We start from the raw sequence: 21953 nt of genomic DNA on the forward strand, positions 1-21953 counted from the left end.
TAATCCAGGGACAAAGACCAGACATGGAAAACAGACATACACAACAAAGAACATAAAGTAACTAATATCATACATACAAAGTAACAGAAGTAAATGAGCAACTCGGACTCCACTAAAAAATGGGAGCATGGACCAGGTGCACCGGTAGGGTAAGCGTCCTCTGCTTTTCTAGAAACACCCGCCGAGTTGCTCATAAAAAGTAAAGTCCGGGGTAGACAAATGAGGAAAGGAAAACCATGACCCGTTGAATAAATCAGTTTTCATGGTGTTGATGGATACACCATAACGATCCACGAGTTCATGGTGACGACCATAAAACTTCTGTAGTGATGACTTCAATCTTGTAGCAGCGAAGTCACTTTATCAAGCATTACTAAGTCTTTTTGTACTGATAAAAATTAATTGACATGATTGGTATTAAGATACGAACGTTACTTTTGCCTGGAATCTGGCGCCTATTTATTAAAGTAATAATACTTTGATTTCATTTTAATTAAGTTCTTTAATTTATAAAATGTATTTTCAAACATCAGATTAATCAGTAAAATTTATTGGTTTTCCACTTTGATTTTTATACGAATCAATTAGTCAAAGAAGTTAACAAATAGGGTATTCATGTAACGTAAATCCCATTATCTTTTCGTTTGTTCTTACAATTTCTGAGAAACCTAATGTTTCGTGGTAAATGTCTAAACAAGATGTGCAGATGTTTTAAATGTCTACCCTGATTTGTTTGTTATAATACAGAGTACGATAGTTTGACATATATTACCTTGACCTGTTAATATTACGGTTGTTTAGACAAATACTAGTCACATTCAGCTGGAGAACAATTCCATGTTATACAATGAATGAAAACATGTATGATTTTATTTCAAACAAGATCATATTTCTTTCATCATTCTCAGTGCAGACATACCTGTGTAAGAAGATATCTTGTTTAAACACGATTGATAGCAACTTGATATCTAGTCACAGGAGTGGGGAACGGATTGCTGGTCAGTCTTTTATGTCTGGTGTAATGTTTTACATAATTTATTTTATTCTAATTTTAGGAGTTTGCTTCAAAACATGATTTTGATGATGTAAAATAATTTGGGATATTTGGTTGTTGGTACCAAGTATACACGTGCTTCGTATTCAGCCTTTTGTTTGTGTTTTGTTTTATATTTCGCTTACTACATTAATACTACATAAGCCTAACCAATATAACTTGCTACAATCAACATTCAATCTTACCATAAAGTTTCATGGGTATCTTGAAATGACATCATTTACTCAACATAAAGCAATATCATTATTTTAAAATGTATAGTGTTATGTACTTGAATGCATTTTGTAAATTGTATTTGTGCCATATTTGTACAAATATTTGAATGGTTTCCTCTGAATTGTTGTAGTGAGAAAGGTTGTTAGTAATAAAATGTTTGTACAATTTTTGATTGATCTGTGTTCATATTCGAACCAAATCTACTAAATACATCTGTTCTTAGTGACAAGCCACTGGTAACAACTATCACTTTATTTGAAGTATAGACCATGAACCCTCAATAAATTTATTTTTTAACAATTTTTATAAACTTATTTAGTTTCCTTTTCTGTGTGTTATTTGTCGATGGGACCTGTTTTAACTTCTTATTACACTTGCGTGAAAATATTTATTTTTATTTTTCCTATTAGAATTCAATTGGTAAATTCGTTCTTCTTTCATTTTCATACATTATAACTTCGCCTCCTAAATGCAAAACATAACTATTTTATGGCATGTGGGAGTCATTTTGAAAATTAAAACAAAGCCATGAAAACAATTATTATTGTATACAAAAAAATAAATATGAGTTTTAAATTCAAACTATGTCAATATGCAAGTGTTTGTAGGCAATGTATCTTATAATATTTACATTCCATATGAATACAAACAAAACAATATTCTACTACTACTACTTCACATGCAAAGTAATAAATAATATTATCTATAGAGTATGTATAGATAGGATATTACCCAATCTTTTTCTTCTCACAAATCGTTTTATTGAGAACAAAGTGTAATGAAGATCAGATGAACTTGAAAAATATTGTGTGTATAACATTTTAAAGAAAATCACTTTTCACCTGCCGAACTGTCAATCCATTCAGTAAATTAATAACATATACTACTATATGTAATTGAGGTGATAAAAACAAAACGAAAGAAGCATTATATAATGCTGAGTTTACCTTACTTTCTATACTCCCGTGAAAACTACATCTGCAATGTCACTGATACTAGTACCAAATTATTCAAATGATGAGGTTTCTCTTTTTTTTTTTCAATCAAACAAAGAGTTCGAATGTCACAGTAACTTATTAGACACGTTATACAACGTGATATAATGTAGAACTGATAGGTAAGTCTTTAATTAATGAATACTACTAAGGGGTTTTTAAACGTCATTGACTACCCTGTCGGGTCTCGCACCGACGGGGATAAATGATAATGATAACAATTCATTTCATATGAAACTCAATGTATTTTTTGTGACTATATAGGTCACAGTATTCGGTTGGTATTTTGTAACATCGACCAACAGTGTTAAATGATATTTTTCTTTTTTTTTCTGACAAATGCAGCAAATTTTTAAGTTCAACAATATGGTATGCGTTACCCAGGAAACCACATATTTTATTTAAAAAATTATATAAAAATTGTAAAAAGCAGGAAATTTAAACTGGGAAGGATACTGATAAGTACGAACGGATATAGCACTTAATTTCAATCAAAGATATACTCAAAATAAGGACATAAATATGGATATAAATATGACCTGACATCTATACATTTTCACAACCAGACACAACAACATCGACGTCGGAATATAAAGGTATCGTTAAATTATCGTTGTACATGTCTACTTTAAATATTTATTAACTGAGTATACTTGTATTTAGTATGTCGTCTATAATATTTATATATATCCAATAATCAATGGACGTTTGTAACAACAATCATCACACAGGTGTTTTATATTTATTTATTTATCTTTTGCTTAGTATAATTAATAATGATGATTTAAATTAAAAGGTCATACTATTCTTTACTTTCTATCTATAGGTCGATGACATGGATTCACAGACAACGGCCTGTGTGCCAGTAGACGGTTAACTAGGACACCGATAGACCAGACATAACATGGTACGTTTCTTCGGGGTTTCTGGGTGGCATTGTTTATAGAATGGAGCGAAAATGCCCCCAAAAATCCTAAACATAACGTACTAATAGCAACATATTGATAGAAAGGCAAAGTGTAGAGTGGGAAAAACTTCATGCGGTGAGTACATTTTGCTTTAACAATTATTGCAATTCCCCCTCTTTTCCGTCTTTAGAAAAAGACAATAATACTTGTCCGTCTGTACTTATAGCTTTTTTTATTATTATTGTCTATTTTCATTTGCCATGGAAGCATACCATATTTCGTTTCTTTGTAAACATTGTATTGTTTCAGCGTGTTACACTATTTATATTCCTAATTATATTTATGCAAATTCGCGGTTTAAAGTTGATAAGGTAAAATATGCTTGGTATGAACTTCCGCGTTCTGCTCACAAAGCATATCTGCTGAATTTTGATTGGTTAATGAATATAATTTGATTGGTTCGTTTTTATCGTTATCTCTTTGTGATCTCGTCTGTTCAAAGTCATTATTCAGGTCATAAATATTTTATATAAGAAGGGTGCTTAGCATAAATTTTATCAATGAATAGAATTTGTTTAAATCCTTTAATTTTTTTTTTTCGTTTATAACTTTAATGAGTACCTTGCTGTTTGATAACAACATGAAAAGTGCCAAATAAAATCAAATAGCATACAATGTTGAATCATTTCAAAAATCGAGAAAATATTAGAATGTCATTTGTAAAATGATACAGTTTTTTCTACAATAGGCATCATATTCCTAATGTATGTTAATAACACTTTTATTTTTTTTTTTTTCATGTTTTTTTTTGTTTTTTGTTTTTGTTTTTGTTTTTGTTTTTTGTGTGTGTGTGTGTGTGTGTGTGTGTGTTTGTTTTTTTGTTTTATCTGAAATTGTTAACTAGTAATTTCTGTCAGTCGTGTGTGTATTTTTTTAGGGGGGAATAATTAAACAAAATAGCGAAGTTTGTTGAAATGTATAGAATTTATGAATTTATAAATGTTGTACCACCCAGGATTGGTAGCTTATACTAACTTTCAGCTGACTTTAAACTGACTTTTTATTGCAAAAAAGGCTTTTTATGCAAGTGCAAGTAAACTGAGACTGAGTTTATAGAAGAAAATAGATATATATATATATATATAAAGTCTCAGAATGTGACGACTCTATTCGCTACACTGCTCCATCGGATCACATTGATACAGGGATGATATATAAATGTATAGAAAGGTCTGAAAAATTCCCAACGATGTTAGAACTGTCAAATTTGCGATGTAAATTTTTGGTCGTTCCCTCCGCGGGACTCGAACTGTCCCATACTACCATATTTCGTGTATTAAGTTACAGCCCTAGATTAATCCTACGAGGAGGAATGACCCGGCCAGCGAAAGCTATATTTTTATAGCTGGCCGAGTGGTCTAGGGCGCTGGACTTAGTGCAGGCGGTGTTGCCATGGATGTCACAGTAGTACGAGTTCGAGTCCCGCGGAGGGAACGACCAAAAATTTGCATCGCAAATTTGACAGTTCTAACATCGTTGGGAATTTTTCAGACATATATATATATATATTCGCTTAGTATTCCTTAAGTTGTTTTTTTAACACATAATCTTTTCAATATAACTATTTACTGCGGAAGAAGGGAAAATATGTTTTAAAAAAACCTTCCATATGGCATGTTAACAATTATAGTCAAGTTTATTTCGCTTTCTTCAATTATTATCAAGGGCGTGAGCATTATTAATATTTAAGGAATCTCTCACTCCTGCTGCATTGGTTAATGCTTCGTGTCTCACTAAGTGTTACTTGTTATGTCCATCCACAATTGTATACTAGTAGAGCAAGACATTCGACTAGTGAAAATAACGATTGATATTGTGTACTTATCAATAAATAATGAATTTAGTTCCAATTGATATAGAATACTTCTGGTAATACAAAAGAGTAATCAAGTGAACCAAGATTATAGCGGTAATCAAAAGAATGTAATCCAGGGACAAAGACCAGACATGGAAAACAGACATACACAACAAAGAACATAAAGTAACTAAAATCATAAATACAAAGTAATAAAAGTAAATGAGCAACTCGGACTCCACTAAAAACTGGGATCATGGACCAGGTGCACCGGTAGGGTAAGCGTCCTCTGCTTTTCTAGAAACACCCGCCGAGTTGCTCATAATATGGTGGTCATGATCTTCTCTTTCTGTTAGATAATTAGACTAAATTGCGGATTATTGGACTAATATCTATTCTTTAAACAGAACACTTGATACCCCTGTTTTGTTTTTGTTCTATTTATTATTTATCATCCTTTAGGATTTCCCGATATTGTTTTGTTCTCAGAATTCTCCTCGTTTGTGCCTCAATTGATGCCACGTTTTAACAAATAAGATGTCTTTACATTTTTCTTTGCATTTTGAAATGTAAAGCATACAGCAACCGTTGTCCTAACTAACAATGTACTATGTCAGCGATATAAAATATTAGTTAATGGCAAATTGTAATGCTAGCAGAACTATTCATTGTAAACTTTTCATTATTTCAACAAAATGTATGGTAATAACAAAATTGTCAAACTGATAAACTTAGGCAAAAGTCAAAAAGAGTAGTCAAAAAGGAAAATCAGTACAACAAGTAGCAATCGAGGAGTTGGAAGCCGACGCAATGACCATGGCTAAGAACAGGCATTACTGGTGAAAATGGTGGATTAAAGAAGGCCTATCGCTTCCATTACGATTGATTATTTCCGGTATATTACAATATAAATATTGATCCTGGTAAAAAAGGTAAAATCGGTAGTTAAAACAATACAGAAAATGTGAACGACGAATAGTGAAAATATAGGGAACTAAATACAGGTAAAATGCAAGTAAAACAAAGAAGACACCAACTTCAAATGTAATTCTTTAATTTAGTGGGGAAGACACGTCAACACTATCCTTGGGAAACACTACCCTTTTTTCTTCCAAAACGGTGCTGATAGCAAATTTGGCTGATAAAAAAAATTGTAAAAATAGATCGTTAGCAGTATTGTTATATTGTTATATTCTTTTTGAAATATTTGACTGCTTCGTCTTTCAGTTGAAATGCAAATGCAAACTTACCAATGAGGCGCTTGTATACTCCATTTTCTTTCGGATATTGCAGATATATTGTTCATTAACAACTTATTTTTAAGTATTATTTATAATCTACATATCCTAGTGGATTTTTTCCTGATGTCATGGTACCAAGTATAGTGTTCGATAAAAGTTTGTAAGTTATTTATAAATATTAGTTGTTTTTAGAAGGAATCGGACTTTTGTCGATAGATTGGTGTTGCTTTTAAAACGTTTGAATTACAATTGTATGCTCACATAATGCGGTTGTAGTTATCGTCGACATAAAATATGTTCGATGATATTCAATGCGAGGAAATTATTTTGGTCCATAGCATTATTGTGCGAATATACTAGACATGTTGAAATCTAACGGAATCACATGGTAAATGATCAATATCTTGCATGTAAGTATTTGGACGTTTTTTTTTTTCAAATTACAGGATATTTAACTGCACTGTATGTGTTGCATGGTCTGAATGAATTGCAGAAGGCATATGCAGATGTCTGTAAGTAAATTTTCTTCAAGTAAAAGTTAAGTCTATTGGGTGACTTTTGTCTTTTATCTTTTGCTTCACATTGCAAAAGTAATTCTTTTTTTCACTAATCTTTCTATTTACAATTAGATTCAGGAGATTATAAGCAAATGGTAAGAAGATGGATAAAATGTTCAAATGAAAATAAGGTTCAACCAATTCTCCCATTTAACTTTCTCTGCTGGATTATTTTAGGCGATGCTTTGTCTTAGTCCCTAGATTCCATTCTTTTGATTACCGCTATAACCTTGGTTCCCTTTATTACTCTTTGGCACATGTGCCTGTATACAAAGATATTTATGTTCTCACCAAATATTCCTTCAAAGTTTTGTTTATTTTTTTTAAAACTTTGTTGAGCTGAGTGAGGGCAACACTGATAAAGAATTAAGGGGTATAATATACTAGAAGGTTAAACATTATTTCTTCTGGAAGCGGAGGAAATTCATCAAGAAAATGTACTACATCTATTTAAATAGAAGTTTTTATGAATATCAGAGTGAAGGCGATTCATGCATGTCAAAAACCCATCGAATTCAGTTTTATTTCTTGCTCAGAAACATGTTACTGATCACATAACCAGTCTTAGTTTTTCCTTCGGTTGTTGCGTTATTGAGATCAAAATATAGATTGTACACGAATTTGCCATTTTACAAGAGTTATCGTTCTTGATTCGGTTTGATTTGGTTGATTTTAGTGGGAGATGTATGATTTTCTAAGAAGTGCGGATCTGAATGCATAAATGATTATCGTTGTGTGAAGTATAGCATATGTAGACAGAAAAGCATCGTTTGAATGGTGGGTTTTTCTACACCATAAATCACTTTACCATTGGTAGTGTTTGAATTTTATGTGGACTGGTACTTATCCGCTAAATATTTTGTTCCAATTTATCGCTAGCCATGTATTTTTCTTTTAAAAGCTTAGTTTTGGGGTTTATGTCATCAAGTTGACCAACCTGATAAACAATCATGTCTATCAATTTGAATTATAGATTATTGTAGATTCACAATTCTCTTTAATTATTCACCAAATAACAGATTCTTGTAGATTCTTGTAGCGGACCCAAGTCAAATAACTTTTAAGTGTATACTTTCTAACTGACGATTTTTCGTCAAAGCTTGAACGGCGTCCTGAACAAGAACATACAATAATCAAAATAACACCTACAAAAAAAACAAAAAAGTAGCAACTCGCACACTACTAACAACTGGGAGCATGGACCAGGTGCACCGGTAGGCTAAGCATCCTCTGGTTTTTCTAGAAACACCCGCCGAATTGCTCATAATAAGTCAAGTCCAGAGTAGACGAAAGAGGAAAGAAAAACTATGACATGTTGAACAAATCAGATGGATACACCGTAACGATTCACGAGTTCATGATGACGACCATAAAATTTATGTAGTGATGACTTCAATCTTGTAGCAAAATAACCCTGTTCCAGAAGCCTGACTGTAAGAAAACTAGCGCGGTTCAAAAATTCTGCATCGTTACGGCAAGCACTGGCATAACATGAGTTGTGATATAAAAACTTCATACGCGATACGCAGGTATTTAATGGTTGTTGCCACAAATGAAAGGAAAGGTGACAATACGGAATGAAAAGTCATTGCATTTGTCGTATAGTTTGATCAATAGTTTTCCCGTACAATAATAGGAAAAAATGAAACTTCTATTCCTCGCCAGTTTTTAAGGATAACTATTACTCTCATTGTTTTCGTGTCATAAAATAATAAAAGTCGACCTCATTTACGACAAGATTTTTATGCTCTTAATTGCGTTAGACTACCACCGTTTTACAGACTTCTTCTTACGGCTTACGTGCTTTAATTATTTCAAACTAAAAATTAAAAATGTTGCTATGAGTTGTTTTTACAATGGCGATACAGATATAACTCATTTTTTTTTTGTGTTTAAATTTGATTGATTGATTGATTGATTGTTGGGTTTAACGCCCGAGCAGCAATATTGCAGCTATATTTAGGCGATGAACATGAAAGTGTTAATTTAACCATTTTCAATAAAAGCAACATTTATGAAAAATTCTGTTTGGAAAAAAAATAATCTCTTTAAACCAGCAATTACCAAAATCAACAAGAACATTTCAATATTCGAATCATTAGCTTAAGTGGATACCTATAAACGAGGGAATTTTATCTACATAAAAGTCATCACATTTCCTTATGATTAATTTTATGTTCCATTTGTTCATTTAGTGGATTCCTGTTCATTGCTTACTTGTCAGAAAAAAATATATGCAATAAACAAAATTTTAAGGGAAAATACACAATATTTTCAAGGTTTAAGTGGGACATATTCTTTCCTCATCTTTAATTAGATACCAGTTTGAGTGTATATTAAAAGTAAAGAGAAACTAAAAATACTCAAGCTCACAAGAAAAATTCCCCCGCCAATGAACAGACAGACAATCAGGTGATTTTTTTTAAATCATACTTCCCCTAACCTCGTTTGCAAGGGGTATAGAAGTGGTATACTATGAGTTCTAGGCGTATTATTTTTCGGGAGGTGCAGAGAGGTGCACCTCAATGCGCATGACGTCACATCCGGTGACCGTGGACCGGAAGTGATCAGTAAAGGGAGGGGACTAGTATGACCTGACACTCAAATAATAAGAGAAAATCATCCTGTCCTATGCCAAACACCACACCTCAAATGCCCTCTTCAACCAAAAACTCATCATATCAGAAGGATAGAGACAGATCTTAAGAAGAGAATTGATTGATGAAACCTTGAGCTGTTCCAAAATAGGTCTTGATCAGATAGTACCTACTAAATCCCCTCTCAGTCACCAGAAGATAACACAGAAACTAGACAGATAGAAAAGAGGTTGGCCGCATTGGCATAGTCAACTGTAGATTGTTACACTGTAAGCGGTTGCTGTGTGATATCTAACTGCTGGGTGGTAATTTTTTTGTGACCTTTGACCCCAGATCATGAGTAGAATTGAAGACGTTCGTAATCATTGTGATTTCGTTTCAAAAAGAAAAGAGAATCGTAAAAATAAATATTCATCTTTCATTAATTCTTCCTAACTGTGCGCTATTGCGTTAAAATTAATTGAAATCCATGAGATGACCAGTCACACATCGGAGACATTGTTTTTGTGTGCATTTAAATTTCTAAAAATAGATAGCTGTATATGTTGCGAGGTTCGTGAAGGGTTTGTTTATATACGGTCAGTATCAATTAAAGATCGAAATCGTTTAACACGACTAATCCTTAAAATAAGGATATATGTAAGTTACATTTTAAACGCGCTTAAAAGGGGAAATGTCTCGAGTCAACTCGAGGCTTTTTTCGGCGGTCGAAAACGACCGGCTGATTAACGATGCACATATCAGGCAGGGGCGTAGCTAGGCCTGTTTTAGTTGTACGCAAAATTACGGCGAGGGGTCGTGGGGGGAGGGTCGCTCAAGGCCCTAAGTGGTCCGGCAAGGCAAAGCCCTGAGGGAAGCTCCTGAATTTTAATGATTTTAAAGCCAGTTTTTCAGAGCCTATACTACGTTCATGGTATGCATATGTGATAAATAAACTTTATTTCATCTTTAAAATGTGTGTTTTTATTTTTGTTACTTTTCCGAAAGTACGCAACTGCGTATTTGTGTATAGGCAGCTACGCCCCTGTCAGGGGTGCCAGGTTAACAACAATAGAATGTATTTCACAGCTGATTGACCAAGTAATTACTAAGCTTGGGGTCATAAACTTGTCAGAGCGTAAGGCCAGATGAAATTATGTAACTTTCGATTGACAGTTTTTAATATTTTTATTCAAGGTGACGAAAATTATCTGAAATACTTTTTGAATTGAGTTTTTTATACACTTTTCAAATTGTAAGTGACGAATACGATCTAAAACATTTTCGTCATTTATGAAATCCTTTCGTAAATGGCGAAAATGACAAGCGCTAGCTAAATCATTGATACTGACAAAGGAAAACAAACTTCTGTAATGTTTATATATCTATGTATACTGACACGGACAACAAACTGGCTTCTGTGATATTTATATATCTATGTATACTGACACGGACAACAAACTGGCTTCTGTGATATTTATATATCTATGTATACTGACACGGACAACAAACTGGCTCCTGAAATGTATAAATACCTTTGTATACTGACAAAGGAAAAACAAACTGGCTTCTGTAATGTTTATATATCTATGTATACTGACACGGACAACAAACTGGCTTCTGTAATGTTTATATATCTATGTATACTGACACGGACAACAAACTGGCTCCTGTAATGTATAAATATCTTTGTATACTGACAAAGGAAAAACAAACTGGCTTCTGTAATGTTTAAATATCTATGTATACTGACACAGGAAAACAAACTGGCTTCTGTAATGTTTATATATCTATGTATACTGACACAGACAACAAATTGGCTTCTGTAATGTTTATATATCTATGTATACTGACACAAACAACAAACTGGCTTCTGTGATATTTAAATATCTATGTACTGACACAGGAAAACAAACTGGCTTCTGTTATGTATAAATATCTATGTATACTGACACAGACAACAAACTGGCTTCTGTCATGTTTAAATATCTATGTATACTGGTATACTGGCACAGGAAAACAAACTGGCTTCTGTAATGTTTATATATCTATGTATACTGAAACAGGAAAACAAACTGGCTTCTGTTATGTTTATATATCTATGTATACTGACACAGACAACAAACTGGCTTCTGTAATGTTTATATATCTATGTAAACTGACACAGGAAAACAAACTGGCTTCTGCAATGTTTTAATAGCTATGTATACTGACACAGACAACAATATTTCAATCGCGTTCTCTCGGCAAGATGAAAAGTATCTTAGACAAATGTGGATTTTCGTATCTATGGACTTTCCAAAACAGATCACCCAGTATTAAACCAGAGATAAAACAAAGATTAGAAGATACATTTAAACAGAAATGGTCAGGAAATCTCAATAATTCACCAAAAACTCTACACTATCGCTTATAGTAAACATCACACAGTTTTGAGGACTTATTTCACGTACTCCATGATAGAGATTTTATAACAATCAAATTTAGAACAATTAACCATAAGCTCCCAATCGAAAGGGGCAGGTGGCAAAATACTCCCGGAGAACAGAGGATATGCCCGTTATGTAGATAAACTATTGGTGATGAATACCACTATGTAATGGAATGTAAACATGTACAAGCAGAAAAAAAGTTATTCATTGACCGAAAGTACATAACTCATCGTATCATTCTAAAGTTCTATGCTGTCTTGAACCAAAAGCAGCAATCAAAGATCAGCAAACTCTGTCAATTTATTCAAGTTATCAAATTGAATAACAAACTGGATTATTTTTAAGTTTCACCGCAACTGGCTATTTCCCCAACAATTGTATAATTTATTGATATGTTAATGTTTTCTGTAAACCATTTCAGTATCGGTGATAGCAGAATAAAGTATATAGACTAGAACCATTATCAAATGGAAAACATCGAAGAAAACTACAACTGTTTTATAATATTCAAAGCAGACATGCCCCAAATTATCTCCAAAGTTCATTACCACCAACAATTCAAAGTACTACTAGCTATCCATTACGAAATGGTTCTGATCTGATTGTACCTTTCTGTCCACTGTCAATAAGCGTGGAATCATTCGTCCCGTCAACCGTTCGCGAATGGAATAAACTTATATATATATATAAGGTCTATATATGTACACTTTATTCAGGGTATATCATAGGGAAAGGGGAAGGAAACAGAGAAATATGCCGCAAGAAAATGGCGATTATTTCCTCTTGGAAAAGCTTTGGGTTCTTTAAAAATGCCCGATAAATAAAAAAAGTAACGCTGTGTTCTCGCTAACGAGATGTTCATTACATTGGATGTAAATTTAGCCGAAACATAACGAATATTGTAATTAGCCACGTGCATAACAGCTTTTTTTTTTAAGAGAGGGGGGTCATTTTTTTGCACATGGATTTCGAGGGGGGTCCAAATTTTTAGTTAAACAGAGCATTACACCAGTCAAATTAAAACATATTTTACCACCTTTAAACATTTTATTTCATTGTCACATGCATGATCTCTGGTAAAATCAAGTTCACACATCAACATAACCATCAGGACCTAAAACATTTACAGTTATTAAATCAAATTGGTCCGACTTATCTGCTGACGATTCAATTTCCTTACCAATATCTTGAATCTCAAGAGCTGTGTCTGATTCCGCTTGATTTTGATAAGACTTTTCCAAAGTATCAAGTTTTGGAATTGAAGACTTGATTTTTTTATTGTAAGAATTCTTTAACATCTCAACTGCTTTTGCTTCAAAGAGTAGTGAAGGGAACTACGGTAATAACGGTAATAAGAAGAATGTTATCCAGGGACAAAGGCCAGACATGGAAAACAGACGTACAGAGAACATGAAATTTGTTAAAATCAAATATACAAATTAACAAAAGCAAATGAGCAACTATGACTCCACTATAAACTTGGAGCATGGACCAGGTGCGCCAGTAGGGTAAGCGTCCTCTGCTTTTCTAGATACACCCGCCGAGTTGCTCATAATAAGTCAAGTCGGGGTAGACGAAAGAGGAAAGGAAAACCATGACACGTTGAACAATTCAGTTTTCATGGCGCAGATGGATACACCATAGCGATCCACGATTTCATGATGACGACCATAACATAAAACTTCTATAGGGATGACTTCAATCTTGTAGCAACACAACCCTGTTCCAGAAGTTTATTTGTTAGAATTCTAGCGCGATACAAAAACTCTGCTTAGTTTCGGCAAGTTCTGGCATAATGTAGGAGTTGTTACATATATATGAAAATTCCATACGCATGTTTAATAGAGGGGGTATCACATTTTAAAAAAAATGTTTTTAAGGGGGATAAGAAAATATCATGGGGGGGGTCAAGAAAATTTTATATGATTACAAAATGACCAGTCCCCCCTCCCAGGTAAATAATGATAAATTTCTATATCCATTTGAATCGTAAGGGGGAAAAGGGGCTATATGGACAATTTTGTGTCCTGGATCTTTTTATGTAATATTCAAACCAGAACCTTCTTTTTCGCCTATTGCATCTTTGTATTTATATAAAATCATATATCATTGTCCTGCCATTTCAAATGTGATCCTAGCCCCGACCCCACTCATAAAAATCAACATGGTTACTCGGAGGGGTATTCTGGTGGGGGAGTGCGCCCCCCCCCCCCAAAAGAAAAAATTTGCAAGCATGGGTTGTCATGGGTAGATTTAGGCGTTTCAAGTTGAGACTTAAAATTTCTCGCTAATTTTACCACAAAAGATATCTACATTGCACCCACTCTATACTGTTTCAAAAATTTAACCTCAAAATTTGTATCACCTCGCTCCGCTCGGCAGAATTTTTGCTGTGCGCCCCTATCTAAAATCCTGGATCCGTCCCTGTTACTCCTACAACGTAAGAGGTTGGAATTCCGTTCCTCTATACCCCAGGATGGCAACAAGTCAGAATATAGCTTACCAGACAACCTTTAGCATTGCTGGAGTACAACATGGTTTGCTACATAAGCATTGTATTGTTTTATATATATATATATATTTCTTTATTGCTTTTATGGAGAATATTAAAACAGTTTCAAAACAGGCAACTTGTTTCATGATAGACGGTTAAAGCAAAATATGATGAAAGCTATATACAGGTTAGTGAACAGGGACGGCTCCAGACACTTTGAAAAGGAGGGGTGCAAGCCAAAGTGATGGTGATGCTAACACATTATTTTCCATGTTTTGTCAATTTTACACATGCAAATGACTAATTTTCTGGTAAAAAGGAGGTGTGCCAACCCCCTCTGATCAATGAACAGGTATTATCAGCACAGTTGGCTAATCATTATCATTCGATAAGATGTCCTATTAAACAGGTGCATCATGAGCTTATGGTATGATTATCCTCTCCTCAACATCTCTCTTAACTTGTGAACAACAAAAATCACAATTTACCAGTCTTGTAGAGTTTATACAAGGAAACCATGAATTCAGATCAATTCAATATAAATTATAGGTGCAAGTACATGACATGTTTATTAGCTCAAAATTCAACAATAAATCCTTCTTTTCCAAAATGTTTAATGTCTGTGAATGTTTATATTTTATTCTATTTACCCATGGAACTTGTTTTTTTTTCATTGATTGGTTGTGGTTTCAATGCATATTGCAATTATTTCTTGCATTTCAGGACAAGAATGTTTTACTGTATGAAATGATCCTGCTTTATACTACTCTACTATAATGACATTTTGAGGCGGTTTCATAGTGCTACCTCACAGAATCAACAGTTGCTTAGCCAAATAGTTGTTACACAAAATTACTTGTTCGAGAAGTAGTGAAAGATTTAGCACTCACTAGTCATAAGTAGAAAACTTAAATACATGTACCATTTATGTTTGCCAATGAGATAGTCATTCAAAAAACAAAGCAAGTAATGATTAAGCTTCTACAAGTGAAATCACCACATGGATATCAATAATGGGCAAACCACATACCATTAAGCAATCTATAAAAAGGCCCAAAAACAAATAAAGTAAAACTATTTACAAAAGACCATAATCAACCTAATCTACAGAAAACAAAGAAGTATTTTTTTAGCTCAGTTGATAGAGTGACAGCTTGCAGTGCAAGGGATTCTAGGTTGTATTCCAGGATGGTACTGTCAAGAAGTATACAAGGCTGTTATTGTATACATGTATGAAAGTGACTTTTACTTTTGAAGCACAACACATTTAAACCTTGTACATTAGAATAAGAAATATGATTTTGAAAATATTTATTTTCAAACTTCAGCTTCATATCAGCTTTCATTACAGTGCAAGCAGAGATTTGAACAGCATTGAAGATCATCTAAATTATACATGTATGAATTCTTTTCAGTCATATATATGCCATGGATGACCTGGAAGTATAAAAAACAGTAATAAATATACATAATACTCATATTCAAAATTATTGTGATTCATGAATCCTGTATTGAAGTAGACCTATATTTAAGTAAACCCTACATTATATGGCTCATTGGAGGTTTTTTTTTCTTCAAACAAAACATCCCATTATGCTAAAATATTATGTCTATGTTACAACCTTCATTTAAGTGTCATGGGAACTGTAGTGCTACATTTTAAGCAATAAACACATATGGGATCTATCTACATTACATATGTAGAAATAACACAAATACTTTTCTAAAATAAATTGACTAATGAGAGTTTCTAGTGAACAATCAAAAGACTTTGAAAGTGGGGGTCCAAGCTATTAATTTCCTCATTTTTGCAAAAATTTTCCACATTACTTCCAATATTTCCCAACAAAGGAGGTGGTTCCTACCTTTGGAACACCCCAAATCAATATTAATTTTGTTTTAAAAAAAAGGCATAAAAATATTGTATACAGAACCTCAAAAACCTACACAATCTATTATCATACTTCACATGAACAGAGCTTCCTGTTATGTATGACTTGTCTGGTAACTTGTATCATTGGTAGGAGAACATGACGGCTGCATCCAAAATTTTCAGGAAAATATCAAAACATATTTCATTTTAATATGGAGAGAGATACTGAAAATCAACATGGATAGACTTTTATCATACTGTGATGACTATGGTACATGTTCATGACAACATACTGTGCAAAAGAAATTTGATGACTGATAAAACTAGTTCCTTATCCTTAGTTACTGATATACAATGTAAGTCAACAGCTTGTATTTATGGATCTATTAAAAAAGTAAAAAAAAATATAGCACGATAAACGTCTTAAAAAATTGAAAATTGTGTCATATACAAGGTCATACAAATGTATATGTTAATGTTTAGATTAATTTCCAAACCATATAATTCATGTAGTTTACTTCAAGTTATGTATGAAATGTTCTCATATGACTTACATGTACAATACATTGGAACATTAAATATTGCTTTTGATCGCTCTTGGTCAACTGTTCAGCAACACTTGTTTCACTGGAGTTTCCTTGAACTTGTACATGAATTTATTTTTGTTCTCAAAAATGAAATATGGGGTACTGTATACACAAATAACAGATTCTTGTAAGGTTTTGTATGTGTTACCCTCATCATGTTCAACAAGTTTGTATCATAGACTGTTTCATTTAAATGAAAATCAACAGTCATTGACTCAACGACAACTCTTCATGTCTTTATAAAAATGTTTGTATGGACTATGGAACATGTATACATGTAAGGCTTAAGAAAGTTTCTTGTGTACCATATCTCCTGTAATTTGAACTGCACTCATTTACTTAGACTACAGCACATGGTTTAGACAAATTATAATTAACAAATACATGGTATATGATAAACACTTATTTAAAGTTATTTATCATAATTCTTCATTATTGTAACTGTGTTAGAGCTAAATAAAATATTTGTATTTTCATCATGGCGGCACTGTAAACAATAATGAATGCATATCATTAATGTTCGTTCGTTTTGCTAATCAATTTTTTGGTATATAGAAATATAAAAACATGAAAATATAGCAAACAATTGAAATAAAAACAAACTGCCATGTTCGAAATGAAAAAATATACTCAAATAAAACATTAATTTAGCGACAAATATGCCGAAGTTCATAAGCAAGCTGCTGATAAAAAAAAACACAATGGAGAAAATTTAAATAGTTTGGTGTTTTTTGTAGAAGGTTTGGAATTATCTCAAACTACGATTTTTAGGTTCATTTGTATTCACCTTAAAGTGTCACTTACTTTTTGGTGGAATATATGTCCATATGCGAGTACACGAAACTCAAATTCAGAAATTTTGAATAAAAAACGCATCTTTTAATATGAAATAAACCTAAATTTAAATACGAACCAGCTAATTGAGCATACTTCTAGAATGGGTTACCGCTAACAACCCGTGTTTTTGTTTGCCTGCATGTCGGAATTAGCTTGTGTATTAGAGGTTAATTCTGGCTATTCCAACATTCTAAAATTTATCGGCAAAAATGCATGTAGGAATAGCCAGAACGGTTGTATAAACAAGGGATTAAGATTGTGTATCCTGTAAAAAGAAAACTTTAGTTGGAATTACTTGTCCCATTTTTGCTGTAAGTATGATATTATATTTTGGATCTGCAAAGGTTTCATGTGAAAATTCTTATGAATTTTAGTCTTGCAAGTGTTTAGGTGTCATTTAAAGTTCTTTTTTAACAAATGAAAAATAAGATTTTTTTTTCATAATTTTATTAAATATTCAATATTCATGATAACAATAAATCATTGATAATACACACTTTATAAGTACATAATATTCAAGCACTGATAAAATTGTAAATAAATGAAAAAAAAACAGTAAATAAAGTTAAAGTACTCAAGATTTGTTTAAAAGAATCGTACAACAAATACATAAATAAAATATACAAAGCACAACAGTTCAAGCACTAATCAAAAGTTCACAAGTCTATTCTAGATGCAAAATATGAGAAGCAGCGTCAGCAAACTGGACTGGTGTGAGTTCCTGGTTCTGTAGACGAGTCTTTAATGTTGTCAGTCTGGAGTCGATCTCTCGGTATTTGCGTTTCCTTCACTGAAAAAAATCTCTAGTGAAGTTTACTATTCACATTAGTTTATGACATGTTGACATCAGTAATCACAAGATGTACTAATCCAGTTAGTGTCGTCTTATCTGACACTCCCATGCTGGGAGGTATCGTGTTCCAACATCAATTTCGCGCCAATCGCAGACAAAGGCAAAATCAGAAAAGCGTGGTTTTCATGAAGAAAAGACAGTTGTACTCATGCTTCAGAGTTCTATACAATTTACATGACTGAGGTTAGAATAAATATGATCGTAAATTTGATACAGATTTAATTTAAATTACACTGATGTAATGTAGTAAATGAAAATGGCGTTCTGTTTTGATCAATGCATTCTTGTGAAATTCAAAGCTGAAATAATGTTATTTTATATTTCAATATGGATTACATGTTGTTTCTATATTTCCCTTAATGTTTGATGACTATCACACGTAAATTACGGGTAAACAAATATTTAACTCCCAAGGATAAAGACATGCATGGTATTTTTTGTATTTAATCTAATGATATGGTTACAAGTGAAGAAACTTTACCTTAATTGATCGATTTAGAAAGTCGATGAAGTATTTAGTATGCACTGTAGACGTATTCATTTCAAAAAGAAAAGTTTATGGAATATACAATATACGTATACTTATTTTGTTCTGTGCTAATCCGTAATTGTAATAGTTTGGACTATGTAATGTGACAATCGCTAAAGATGTCAACACTGTGTAACCATGTATTCAAGCTGAACTTGAATATGGCTAATCAAATTTTTGAGATGGCCTATTCAAATACATTGGACATTAGCTTCAGCATTTGTCTATCATAAATTCTATAACAGTGTGGCTAATGCAAATTTTCCACTACCGCTAACACAGCAAGACGAGGTATTTTGACAGGAATCAGGTATTATTTTGTATACTATTTTGTGAGTTTTTTTAAGTCACTGCTTTTTCACAGACTATGGTCACACACTGATATTATTGTCTATTAAACTTTTTAAAGACAAGTAATTATTGTGTGTACTTTATTTTTATTTTGACACTCAAAGTGAAATATTGATGCTTTTTAAACAGGTCGTAGAATTGAATATGATGTTTCAGATATACATGTGACTTACTAAAATTAATTATCTATAAAAAAAAAAGCTGTATTGTTTATTTTTAAGATTTTGCTTGAGGCTTGGCCCATCATTTGATGGCTCCATCGATGATGTTTTTAGAGATTCCCTGGATGAATACAGCCAATGTATCGTTGATCTGGTGAGGAACAGGAAATTGATCCCTCAACTGAAGGAAATCATGACCATCATTACTGGTCAAAGAACTGAGGGGGGAAGAAAATGTAAGCAAGCCATGTAGCATTCTGTGGTGACTAAACACTCTGATTCATTGTCTTGAACAGCTTTTGTTAACAAATAAATGGGCCCTCTACACAGGCAAATATTTTTCACGTGAAATTCGTGTTAATCGAGCTTCACACGAAATTCATGTGAAATTCACAAGAAATTAACATGATTTTCAAGAGAAATTCACTAAACACAAATTTCATGTGAACATTTCGTGTGAATTTCACGTGAAGGCTCCATTTACCCGTATTTCACGTGAACTCTGTCACTTAGTTAATTTGCTAAATTCAGGTGAAAATCATGTGAAATTCACGTGAAAATCACATGAAATAATTTTGCCTGTGTAGGGCCTCTCAGTAGTACCAACATATCAAGCATGTGTCATTATTGTTAAATTTCATATATTTGTATCGTATGTAAGATAACTAATGGTCATTGTACTGACAACTGCCTTTAATAGAATAAAGAATTTTAATTTTACATACAAACTTGTGCTAAATTGTTTATATATTTCCTTATGTTTCTATTTACTCAGATGCCACCAACTATGCTGCAATATTGGGGAGTGGGTAGCTCTTTAAAGAGATGATAGAACATATCATTTGTTGTCCAGATCAACAACCAAAAGAAAGTGCTGTGGCATTAGTTGTTCATTAAAATGTACTAACAATGGATGAGGGGAAATTTGAACTTAAAATTGAAGTAGAAAATGTTATGAAATGTGATACTTTTTTGGAACTTTTTATTTTTTTTTTTTTTTTTTTTTTTTTTTTTTTGGCTTCTATTTACTGTCTTAATCTAGCCTACCCAAAACCAGTTGTCAAAACAAACATTTTTCCAGCTCGTTTTCTTGAAGCTTAATGATGGTAATTTAGACCAAAAAAAATGTTTCAGCAGTGATTAAATTACACGGAGAAAAACTAAAGAAGAAATAATAATTATTTTTAGGATTTATTCATGTTATTGTAGTCCATATGTTTTAACTCAAGCTGCTAGGATGTTTTTTTTTTTGTTTTTGTTTTTGTTTTTTGTTTTTTTTTGTTCCAAAATGTCATTTATGTCCTGCTGCATTTGGATAACTTTTTTAAAGTTTAAGCAATATTGTTTGTTTTTTTTCGCCTGATAAAGATATCAATATCACATTTTTCAGCATCTATTTTTGCATTTGTAACATGGGAGCCCGCCACTGTTTCTTATGGGTGAGTGATATGAGCTCCTGCGGAGAAACTGGCATGGGTGAAGCTTGGGAGATAAAACGAACCGAAAAAAAAATTTGCCCCATCATACTTCATGGAAAATTTTATTCTCAGTCAGATCTCATTCAGATACTGAATTGATTGTACATGTATATAGGTTTTATAGTGCTTTTTGTTTTGTAGGATTTTTGTTTTTATCTATATGAATTTTCAGTCTGTAGTATCAGACATATCAGAGAATTGTGACTAAATTACTTAAGTACTTCTCTGTCTAAGAATCAGGCAAAATGTATATAAGGTGTTTATATATTTACAATTGCTCAAATAAATTGAATGGCAATGTTAGTACTGTTTTCCCTTACAGATCTTGAGAGTAAACTTTACTAAACCTGTTAGTAAAGTTTACTGATAGAGTAGTGACTGAGTGGATAGTAGACTTTACTCTTTTAATTAGTAAAGTTTACTTAATATTTTTTTCAGTGTTGGGACACGTTTACCACCGGCTTGGTACTGGAGCAAGGTGCAGGCATGAACGGCTTCTTCGTGCTTTAGTAGTTTCACCATGTTGAAGATGTTAGGATGCGGAGCTTTCACCTGTTTCTTTATTTCCCGTGCCAGCCTTCAAGATGGCTGGTAGTCCTTGGTCCCTCTGTAACATAGTGTTTCCACAGGTCACGGTTCCCATCTATTCAGTAACTGGTAACGTAGCCAGTAAAGGGAAGTGTTGGTATGTTGATGTCGGTGTTGTCGATGTCCTTTAGTTCATGGAACCAAACGCCTTAAACTGTGTCGGGTGGCAATAACGGCAGTACAGCAGAACGTCTTACTAGGGTACGGATGTCGTCGTTGTCCTTGTAGGGTACCTGCAAACCATGTTTCTGTGCGTTCCTTCAGATGCATTGGGTATAGTGAAAGAAGCAGCCTTTGATGTTGATTCCTAAAATAGACAAAAAAACATACATTACAGTTTATTGCTAGATAAATTTAAAGTCATAATA

At 32.9% G+C, this 21953-nt stretch overlaps 1 long non-coding RNA gene and 1 pseudogene across 1 annotated transcript; one reads left to right on the top strand and one right to left on the bottom strand.

The window, feature by feature from the left end:
* Positions 1-15624: 15624 nt before the first annotated feature.
* On the bottom strand, positions 15625-16377 carry LOC148618366 (uncharacterized). The gene is made up of 2 exons (XR_015921285.1): positions 16276-16377; positions 15625-15765 (listed from the first exon to the last, which is right to left on the bottom strand). It is a non-coding gene; the product is annotated as an uncharacterized LOC148618366 (long non-coding RNA).
* Positions 16378-17764: 1387 nt separating this feature from the next.
* On the top strand, positions 17765-21524 carry LOC148618367 (uncharacterized; annotated as a pseudogene).
* Positions 21525-21953: the final 429 nt, after the last annotated feature.

The sequence above is a fragment of the Perna viridis genome, chromosome 4 (genome assembly GCF_037379345.1).
Source record: "Perna viridis isolate PV_CMFRI_1.1 ecotype Kerala chromosome 4, ASM3737934v1, whole genome shotgun sequence".
Taxonomy (NCBI): Eukaryota; Metazoa; Mollusca; class Bivalvia; order Mytilida; family Mytilidae; genus Perna; species Perna viridis.